Source organism: Microtus pennsylvanicus, chromosome 13, assembly GCF_037038515.1.
Source record: "Microtus pennsylvanicus isolate mMicPen1 chromosome 13, mMicPen1.hap1, whole genome shotgun sequence".
Classification (NCBI taxonomy): Eukaryota; Metazoa; Chordata; class Mammalia; order Rodentia; family Cricetidae; genus Microtus; species Microtus pennsylvanicus.
In genome coordinates this window covers 31,993,063-32,004,469 of record NC_134591.1, presented here as the reverse complement: position 1 = coordinate 32,004,469, position 11,407 = coordinate 31,993,063, and positions in this window count along the sequence as shown.

Here is an 11,407-nt window from a genome sequence, read left to right as displayed (position 1 = left end):
ATGAGACCATGCCCAAAGTAGGTGGGTATCTTAAAAGCTATTGGCTGAAGGAATTCCTACAGCACCTCCCCCTTTTGTCTAAATAAGAGAGTTCTAAGCCTAATACAAAACTATATACAATAAGAGCAAATATCAAGTATTGTTCAGGGAAAAGAAGAGGCAAAAAATACACAAAAATTAGAATTATAACCAGCATGAACAACATCAAACAAGAAACATATGCTAAATGTTTCAATAGTTATCCTATCCTAAGAAGTTTAAATCTTATATTAAAAATGGCTTGACTAAGTCATGAGAGGAAAGTAACTATGTCTATCTAGTCTTCAACCTCATTAAAGACCTGAGAAGGGAAAAAATATTATTTGAGTATTCAGGAAGTGCAATCAAGCAACTTCCAAAAGGTAAAAGGAAATGGCAAAGACAACCAGCTACCTGGGCAATTACCCCCCTCAAAAAATCTCCTTTGTAATGATGGGGTAACCAACTTTGGCTAAGGCCTAGAGAGACTAACAGACCATTTTCAGAGGCAAGAAAATTTGAAAAACCATCTTACCCCATCTTGGCAAGGTTTAGAAGTCTTTTTTTTTTAATATCCTGCTTGTCCAGTCTGGACACAAAGCATTTTGTCAGCGATTGAGGGAGGGGTGGTTCTTTGCCCAAAGGCCAGTTTTGCCAAGAAGAAAACAAATTCAAGTGGAGTGTCTTCAGTGCCCAATATTCTCTTGGGAATAGATTCACCAATCTTCCAGGAGCATTCGTATCTTATACCAACAGAACCCTAAGTTATTTAAATGCCATATCCTACAGTACCTTGAAGTGTTTGAAGATTACCTATCTGTGTAGAATACAATCTGTCTATATTTAAAGAACCTGATTAGTCTAAGTATGAGAAACAAAGGATGACTATTGACCTGTAATTCTTAATACCTATATAGTTTAAAGACTTAGGCTTCATATTAAAAAATTAAACAATCTTTAAAGAAATGTGCAGCAAAGGAGGACAGTGACCTCAAAATGTAAACAATGTATAAGTATCTTGGTCAGAGGTAGAAATGTATAGTGTAATATGATAAATATATCTTACAATTGCATTAATACACAAAATGTCTAAAGCAGAGGCAGAAACATGCATGCATACAATATGACAAAATAACTTTGCATAGGTGCACAAATATTGTAAACAGAAATAAAAGCATATTCAATATAACAACTATAATCTGAATTTGTATCAATATATAAGAATATACCAATGTGAATTGTCTATAAATAATACCTCACACATAATCTCACTATTACTCACTATTATTATTAATGTGAGTAAGCTCACACTAATCTACCTATTTGGTATGAGATTCTTAATCCCAGAGTCATAGGTTCAAGCTCCATGTCAAGCACCAATTTGTTGGTGTACAAAAGAGTTCCACAATAGCCCAGAATGGAGTATAAAAAAAGGTTTATTTATCTATACTCACAAAAAGAGTAGTGATCCGCAGTCCTCTGATGTGCTGTGGACTGGAATCAAATCCAGCATCCAAGAGGCCCGTGCATGCTTTTCATAGTACATGAGACAATGCCCAAAGTATCTTAAAGGCTATTGGCTGAAGGTGTTCCCACAGCACCTATCCTGACTTCCTTTGACAGTAGATTGTGATGTGGAACTGTAAGTTTGAAATACACCCTTTCCTCCCCGAGTTGGTTTTTTATTTTGGCATTCTATTGCAGCATTAGAAATCCTAACCAAGAAAGCTCCCCTCCCTAGGGCTCAGGCTTCACTGCCCTGCAGTGGGTAGAGAGGTCATCCATCAAGTCTCATGGACATGGTCTTCAGTTTGGCCTGTCCTTGTCCAACTGAGACATTGCACACTAATGATTTACCTTGGAGGTACACTGCCCAGAGTGATAATAGCAAAATGCCAAAAAACGTGGATGAGAGCCAGGGAGGAGAAGAATTCAAAGTATATTTTCTATTGGTACTAATATTAGAAGTCAAGCATTTTTATTCCATTCACAAGGGTTGAGTGACTTGCTCAGGACACACAGCCATCTTGGAGGGGAAGCTCACGCATGGCAGATCAAGAACTCAAACCTGACACTGCCAAGCCGGGTCTGTTCATAACTCCACATTGTCAGAGATTGGTTTTCTTTAAGGACCTGGTAGGGGTAAAGATTCTCCAGTCAAGATGGCTAGTTCTGGGAGAATAGGCAAAACGAAATCACATTTGAAGGGCACTGGGGTGGCAGGCAAGGCATTCTTGTCGAAAGTGTTGATTGAACCCTTACAGACCAGTGCTTACTCATCTTCCAGCTGGGCTGGGGATATACTCCTCCTCCAAGGGGTCAAATATGGGTGAGGAAGTTTCTGCAGAGTTGGCCTGAGGAGTCAGTGGGAACCTGGAAACACTACCCTGATTTGGTACCCTGCAAGTCTAGGCTTGGATCCCAGCCCGCCCTGTGACCCTGAGCTAATTCGTGAACTTTTCTGTTTTCAGTTTGCTGATAATCCTATCCTCCCGACTAGCCCTCCTGCCCTCTCTCTCTTTCCTTCTCGCGACTGCCATGTTATACCCAGGAATAATCTTTTACAAATGTGAGCCTAATAAAATCAGGACTCCTACACTCCTGAAATGAGGTATCAGTAAATAAACTCCATACATTTCTCATGGAACTTGAGACAAAATCCTCCATCTTTCTCATGTGACCTCCTCATGTGTCTCGGGTGACCTGTCCCTTACCTGCTTCTCTATCTCGCCACCCCCTGCACTGAAACTTTTCCAGCCTCTTCTCAAGGCATTTATTTTCCCCAACACTCCCAGTCACAAAGCCTTCTCATTTTCTGGCCCCTCCTTTCTCCATGTTACATGTCGCAGCTTCTCCTCCTGAAGGAAAACTGCCTCACATACTGTGGAAACTCGGCCACTGCTTTGTTGTTTCTTGCCACTCTGTATTCTCTTTCCAAACGTTAAGCAATATTTACAACCGTACATTTGAGCATGTGATTCCCTGATCATGGTTATCTCCTCCATAAGCTGTAGATCCTTTAAGAACAAGGCATGAACCTCTTTTGACCCACTCTGTCTAACTTGGAGCCATCCCATCATAACAGGCTGCAAGGTCAAAAAATACATGGGATAGAGAGCACTGGTGAATGAAGAAGCCTATGTCAAGTATATTGGGGACCTTCAGCAGACCTTTTGCAACCCTGTCCCTGCAGTTACCCCTCTTAGTGGATATAGTCATAGCACTTTTCAGAAACGGGGACAGACCCTTCTTCCTCTGCATTAAGAAATCCGTGACAGTGATGCTCAGGGGTTGACTAAAAGCAGTTACTGCAGCTGTGGAGGCAAGCTGGGCAGATCAGATGACAGACCCTAGCACCCAAGGGATCAGAAATTGCCTAGTGGGGAGTTTGGAAGGTGCTGGGGAGCCAGCCCCTTGGGTCTCATCAGACTGAGCCCTCCCGGTCTCCCCTCAACCCCCAGCCCTCTCAGAAAGCTGCTCTGCCTGGTCCAACGCCAGCTGAGCTGCCGCTTGTTTTGTTGTATGCGCTGCTAGGCAACCGGCCTGTTTTTGCTTATTTACCTCCCCTGGGCCATTTCACAACACTTAGTAATAGGCGCTGCGCTCTGTGGTGCACATCTGGTTTGGATTTAGCCTGTCAGAGCCCCTTTGCAAGGAGAGCTTACACTTTTCTCCCTGGTCACCAGCTAAGACTCCCAGGATCCTGGCTGCTCCTGGGCGTTGGTCACTCGCCCAACCCCCAGAGGTCTCCACCCTGCACCTCCTCCTTGGGTTTTCAACAGTTTACACATTTATAAGCCCAAAGAGGAGGAACTTTGAAGAGAAAAAGGCGAGGGAGCGTGCAAGGACTGTAAGAGCTGAAAGCAAACTTAGAGAGGATGATGCCTTCAAAGCCCTTGAGTGCCCGTTTCTTTGACAGAACTTGCCTCGCTCAGGACACAGAGAGACAGTTATGGGCCCAGGTCCTGGTTCTCTCAGACCCAAGCCTTTCTACCACGACCACTTGGCATAAAGAGAGAATTGGAGGCCATATTAGGAGGGGGATATTCACCAAGTGCTTATACATGAAATAGCTTTATACATGGGTTAGGGTTAATAATATTGAATGAATGAGAGAATGAGTCTGACTTTCTTTTCAGCTCTTTTACTGGTGATATTTTCTATGCTTCCCTTTCTCTTGCAAAATAAAATGCTCATCTGTCATGATGGACTATATGCAAGTCTTCATGAGTATTGCTTGTCTCAGTACCAGCTCATGGTGATCCTGCCCATCTCTGGACAGGTTCTCTCTCCACTTAGAAGACCCTTCCTATTCAACCCTGCTTCTCCACACCTCCCCCAGAAGGTGGACCTCTAATTTCTTATGCTAGATATCTATCTCAGTAATTGCCCAGTGCCACTCTCTGGTCTTCATACTCTTCACTCACTGATCAATGAGAGACAGAACACTAGATGGCCAACTGTATGGCCATGAGGAGCAGTCTGTGACCTGCATCCTTGATGGTTCTCTATCGAGTCTTCTTTGTATTGACATGCCAGCTGTTGACCTTGAGTGTAGACTTCTTGGGGTCCAAGAGGATGTGTGTTTTACCTGCACATCTGTCTGTGCACCACATTTGCGCCTGGTGCCAGAATCTAGAAGAGGGTGTCAGATTACATGGAGTTACAGGTGGTGGAAAGCCGCCATGTGGGTACTGAGAACTGAACTGGGGTCCTTTGCAGGGCAGCCAGTGCTCTTAACCACTGAGCCACTTCTCCAGCACCAGCTGTTCAAGAGTGTGGGGTGAGATGCAAGAGCAAAATCTTGATAAGTTTATATTTCTATGTTTCCCTTATCCACCCTGAGGGGAAACACTATCCTCTTGGTTTCTTAACCCACGATTGATCAATAGTCCTAAATTCTATCCAATTCCAGATCCCTACCAAACTCCAGTCCTGCCCCTGCTTGCTTCGTACACTTCTCCTTCTTCCTTATCTCTCCTACTATGTGACCCTAGTTCCTAGCCTTGCTACCTCACCACAGGCTCTCATGATATGGGAGTGTCATATATCAATCTGTTGATTTCATTGGTTAAGCAATAAAGAAACTGCTTGGCCCTCATAGGTTAAAACATAGGTGGGAGGAGTAAACAGAACAGAATGCTGGGAGAAAGAAGCTGAGTCAAGGAATCGCCATGATTCTCCCACTCCAGGCAGACGCAGGTTAAGATCATTCCTGGTAAGCCAGCTCGTGGGCTACATACATTATAAGAAATGGGCTAGTCCAGGTGCGAGAGTTAGCCGAGAAAAGGCTAGATATAATGGGCCAAGCAGTGTTTAAAAGAATACAGTTTCCGTGTAATTATTTCAGGTAAAGCTAGCCGTGCAGGCGGCTGGGTGCCGGGGACGCAGCCCGCCACTCCTATTACTACACTCTCAGTTTTTATTTCCACGCCCAGGTAGTAGGCATGATCGTGTTTTATTAAAGTGTATACCTAGCGGTGTTTCTCCTGTGCTTTACGCTGCCCTAATGACCTTCCACTGAACTCGGTAGAAATCCAGCCCTTTACCTGGACCCCAGAGGATGCCGTCTATCTCCCACTCACCTCCTCAACTTCAGGCCATGCTCAGCTGCCTTCCTACTTTATCTCACTATGTTCAACTCTATTCCTTACACATATCAACTTGTTTGAGTGTTGGAGCTTTTCCATCAACTGCCTTCTCTCCTTGGAATTCTCTTCCTTCACGTTCCCGTGTGCCTGATTCCTTCTGCCCATTCATGTATTGTCTTCAGTAGCACTTCTTCACAGAGGGCTTTCCTGGACAGGACTCTCTTTCCCATACACAGACCATGACACAGAATCATAGTCTCATCAAATCTTTTTTTAGATTATCCTCAACAGATATGCCCTGATTTTTTTTTTCTATCTAGCACTGTCTGGTTAGAGTGAAACTCTACAGGTGGGGACCATTGAGAACCAGGTCTGAAACGTAATGATCACTCAAACTGTCCATTGAGTAATAAACGAATGGCTTGAAGGTAGCCTGATCCTGGTGCAAAAGCCAGAGGGTACATCCTGTGTGTGCACATCTCGCTGGGCTACTCTCAGGCTGGGTGACTATCTGGGACATCTCAAGGGTATCCGCCTCCTCAGTGTGAGGAGCAGATGACGTCTTGAGTGGATGTTTATTATTGACACGAGCATAGCCAATTCAAGGGCTCCAGTGTCTCAGATCCACAGGAACGGCAAATCCTCCCCGTAGTCCATGTGCAGATGTTAACAATATGTACAGATAGCACAGAGTGCAGCGCCCTCATTTGGGATGACTGCAGCCGAGACTACTTCACTGCAGGGAGAGCACACAGTGCCCCCATCCATGCTTTGCTTGTGTTGTGTCTGTCTGTCTGTCTTTCTTAATCTCCCCTCTCCCCAGCCAGACTTTCAAAGCCAGCCACTCAGCCACTGCTTCAGAGTTGCCAGACTGATGAGATGCTGTGGAAGAGGGTACTTGGAAGAACTGTTTAAAAATTGTGCATTTTATAGACTATAATTGGTTGCACATTGGAGGTTCTGCATGCTGCAACCCATGGAAGTGTTACACGGATTCAATGCAGGAGTGCAGGGCTATAACCAGCAGGAAAGGGAAGAAGAACATCTGAAAAGAATGCCATGTTCTAAGTGGGGTCTGTCTTACAGTGATGGCCACACTTGTTTGCTGTGCTTGCACTGAGCAATAGCACTGCAAGTTTTGCATAGATTATCTCATTTTTTTTCCCCAAAGCAAGTTCTGTGAGATCCTCATTCTACAGTCAAGCAAACAAAGGTTTATTATGGTTAACCTATTTGTTTCCCATGACACCATTTAAAAACAGAGCCAAGACTTACAAGTAAGACTAGGAAAGACTGGAGGTGCAGGTCCTCCATGCAAGCAGACTTACCGCTAATGGGAAGAATGAGCTATCCCTTTGCCTGTGATGTGTAGACCTGGGCATATTCTTCTGCCAAGCCACTGGCATGGTATTATAACTGGTAGTGAGCATCTGTTCTCCATGGCTGCCACTTAAGTTCGTTTAGAATTCTTCTTTTTTATTTTTTTTATTGAGAAAAGGAGAAAAAAAAACAAATTTCCACCTCCTCCGAGCCTCCCATTTCCCTCCCCCTCCTCCCACTCTTCTCCCCCTCGTCCCACCCTTCTCCCCCTCCCCCTATTCCTCTCCCCCTCACTCTCCAGTCCAAAGAGAAGACAGGGTTCCCTGCCCTGAGGAAAGTCCAAGGTCCTCCCCCCTCCATCCTGTTCTAGGAAGGTGAACATCCAAACTGGCTAGGCTCCCACAAAGCCAGCACATTAAGTAGGATTAAAACCCCGTGCCATTGTCCTTTGCGTCTCATCAGCCCTCATTGTTCGCCATGTTCAGAGAGTCCAGTTTTATCCCATGCTTTTTCAGTCACAGTCCAGCTGGCCTTGGTGAGCTCCCAATAGATCAGCTCCACTGTCTCAGTGGGTGGGTGCACCCCTCGTGGTCCCGACTTCTTTGCTCATGTTCTCCCTCCTTCTGCTCCTCATTGGGACCTTGGGAGCTCAGTCCAGTGCTCCAGTGTGGGTCTCTGTCTCTATCTCCATCCATCGCCAGATGAAAGTTCTAGGATGATATGCAAGATATTCGTCAGTATTGCTCTAGGATAGGGTCATTTCAGGTTCCCTATCCTCAGCTGCCCAAGGAACTAACTGGGGACCTCGGCTTGGGCACCTGGGAGCCCCTCTAGGGTCAGGTCTCTTGCCAACCCTAATTCTTATAAAATTACAATTGTGATGTGTGCACATGTGTGTGTGTGAGAGAGAGAGAGAGTGTGTGTGCATACATGTGAGTGTGCGAGCATACATTTGAGAGACTGTGAGTGCATACATGTGTGTGTGAGAGTGTGTGTGCATACGTATGAGTGTGTGTGAGAGTGTGTGTGCATACGTATGAGTGTGTGTGAGTGAATATGTGTGCATTCATATGAGTGTGTGTGAGTGAATATGTGTGCATACATATGAGTGTGTGTGAGTGAATATGTGTGTATACATATGAGTGTGTGTGAGTGAATATGTGTGTATACATATGAGTGTGTGTGAGTGAATATGTGTGTATACATATGAGTGTGTGTGAGTGAATATGTATGCATACATATGAGTGTGTGTGAGTGAATATGTGTGCATTCATATGAGTGTGTGTGAGTGAATATGTGTGCATACATATGAGTGTGTGAGTGAATATGTGTGCATACATATGAGTGTGTGTGAGTGAATATGTATGCATACATGTGTGTGTGAGTGTATGTGCATACAATGTGCATACGTGTGTGAGAGAGAGAGAGAGAGAGAGAGAGAGAGAGAGAGAGAGAGAGAGAGAGAGAGAGAGAGTGTCCAGACATGAGGTCAGAGAACAACATTCTGAAATCAGCTCTCTTTCCACCACATGGAACCAGATGTAGGGTTGGCAGCAAGCACCCTTACCTCTAGAACCTTCTCTCTGGTCTTTATCTTGCTCATTTTTTTTTTTGTATTTACAAAAGGCTTATATTCCAAAAAGCATATGTAAAGAACTCAGCGAAGTTTTATTGAATTGCAAGAGCTAGACAGATGACAAAAGAGTAGTTGGTATCCCCAAAGAATATCTTTGTTTTGCTTGTTCAAAACTGTAAAGGAGGTGGGCGGTACCATGCAAACAATAGGAATAATGATAAAAAATATTTGTGAAGTGCTGTCAGATCTCAGGAAATTTCTGACCATTCTCTGTAATCCCTGTATTACTTGCCTAGTCAGTTGACATGGCCTTTGTCACTTTGACACAAATCTGCACATATCTGAGAGGAGGGAAAGTCAACTAAGGATGAGGCTGCTCCTGTCAGCTGCACTGGGGCATGTCTGTGGGCTCATTTCCCTGATCATCGATCCATGTGAAAGAGTCACAGCCCAACTGTGGGTGCTGCCGTCCCTGGGTTGTATAATAAAGATAACTGAGCAGGCCACGAGAAAGATGCCAGCGAGCAGGGCTTCTCCGTAGTCTCTAGTTCAATTCCCACTCCAGGTTCCTGCCTAGGCTTCCCTCGGCGATAAACTGTGACCTGAGAGCTGAGAGATGAAAGAGACCATTTCCTTCCAAAGCTGTCCTTGGTCAGTGTTTTGTCATGGCAACAGAGAGCAAGCTAGAAAAGCAGCGGTGCCAAGTCCAAGCAGTCGTCCCCCGAGGACAGCATATGGTCTTTCCAGATACTGAAACCACGTCCATGATAACTCTGTACTGTGGAAATGTGTTTGCTCTGACTGGGGTCACACAGGGCACTGAACTGAAGAACAGCCTTTCGTTTGAATTCCACAGAATTCCATGCTGGGTGGACCCCCAGTTTCTACTGAATGCCTACCACACCCACACTCCAGAGCCCCACAACTGTGTCAAATGCATGCTTGACTTGATTCTGGTACAAAGACTTGATGTGGAGCCAGGGAATTTCAGAGCCGTGCCTGTAAGTCTGGAATTTAAATATTAGCCTTTTTGACCTGGGCGGCTTTGATCTCCCAAGTTTACATTCACAAGTATTGATAACACAGCTCAAATCACAAGCAAGAACACGGGGCCTGCAGCCCACAGCTGCCAAGTGTGTGCATATGTACAGGATCTCCGCCGAGATCAAAATGGTCTTGGCTTGTGAAAGCGCTTATCTGATGCTGGGGGAGTGCCACACATGGAACGGAGAAACAGAGATCTTTTCACACAGCCCATCTGGATGGCTTCATCCTATAGGACAGGCTTAAGAGTGACCTGTAAGTGACCCCAACCAGAACCTGGCCTTACCTGAGAGCTGGCCTTCCTCAATTTTTTGTTGCTTCCTCATTGAGATGTGACCGTAATGCTTACCCATTATTTGCCAAGTATCCATTTTATACTAGCTACAGTGTCAATGATAGTATATGAAACATTTATATATAGTACTGCTGTCACCATCGTTACTCAGATGAGGAAACTGAGGCACAGAGAGTTCATTAGTGAGATTCATACTAGGAGTAAACAGCAGAGCAAGGATCTGAACCTGGTGCCTGATAGTATTTCTTCTTTTCATTTTATGAATGGGGGGGGGCAGATTTGGGTTAATTTCACAGAGAAAGAGTACTTAAGTAACTTGCCAAATGTCACATGACCTGTTAATCTGAATTCAAACATATTAATTTGACTGAGAATGGCCCATAGGCTCATGTATTTGAATGCTTGGTCCCCTGTTGATGGAATAGTTTGGGAAGGATTAGGAGGTATGATCTTGTTGGAGGAGGTGTCTCTAGGTGCGGGCTTTGAGGTTTCATAAGATTCCTGTGATTACTAGTGTTCTCCCCCGCCCACTTCCTTCTACTTGTGAATCAAGATGTGAGTTCTGAGTTACTACTGCAGTACCACGCTACTGCCATGCTCCCTAACATGATGGCCATGGACTTTTTAACCCTCTGAAACCATAAGCTCCAAATAAACCTATTCCTTTATAAGTTGCCTTGATCACTGTGGCATCTTAGTCTTAACTAAGACAGTAGCAGAACCAAAATTCATGCCCAGGTCAAAGTCCAATGCCTGGATTTCACAACCATGCAGAAGCCTGTTTTTGTGAGCTAATCATGGTTTCCAGTGCTTCTAAAGATTGTTACAAAGAAGGGGAAAAGAGAAGGAGAATTAGCGGGAGAACAAGGAGAGGAGGAAGTGGTGGTGGTAGAGGCAACAAGAACCTTATGGTTCCTCAAAGCTCAGAATATTTAGTCTTGCCCTTAGTGGAAAGAACTTAGTAACCTCTTCACTCTATGGTCTCCTTTATGTTTTGGGCTGATATACTGCTTTAAGGATCAAATAAAGGAACTGGGGGGGAGGGGTGTGGGTGGTGTTCAGAGATACTGGCTCCCCTTTGCAGGGCTTGTTCCCCAGCAGACAGAGCAATTGTAGATCTCTAGGCTCAGACTCACCTTAGGGGAAGTCTGAAAGAGCTGCCAGATAGTACACTGCTTCCTCTGTTCTGCCTCCCATCTCATTCCCTCATCCCTGTCTTACCATGAAGAATTGCAGATATAATTTTACTTCAATAAAGTAGAAAAATAAAATCCCCCATATAATTTCTGGATGCTATAATGTGCCCTAGCTCCAAACCACCATCCCCTCTACCATGGGCCCCCAACTCATGATACCTTTGTCTTTAGAGCTCAATATAGTCCTTTGTTTTCAAAGTCCAGCCCTCTACCATGTGAAATGTCTGGGTTTCTGTGAAAATCTTACAATATCTCCTACTATTTCCTCCCTTGACTTCAGTGGTATTCACCTTAAATAGGGTTTCTATTGCTGTGATGAAACACCATGACCACAAAGAAAGTTAGGAACAAAAGGGCTTATTTGGCT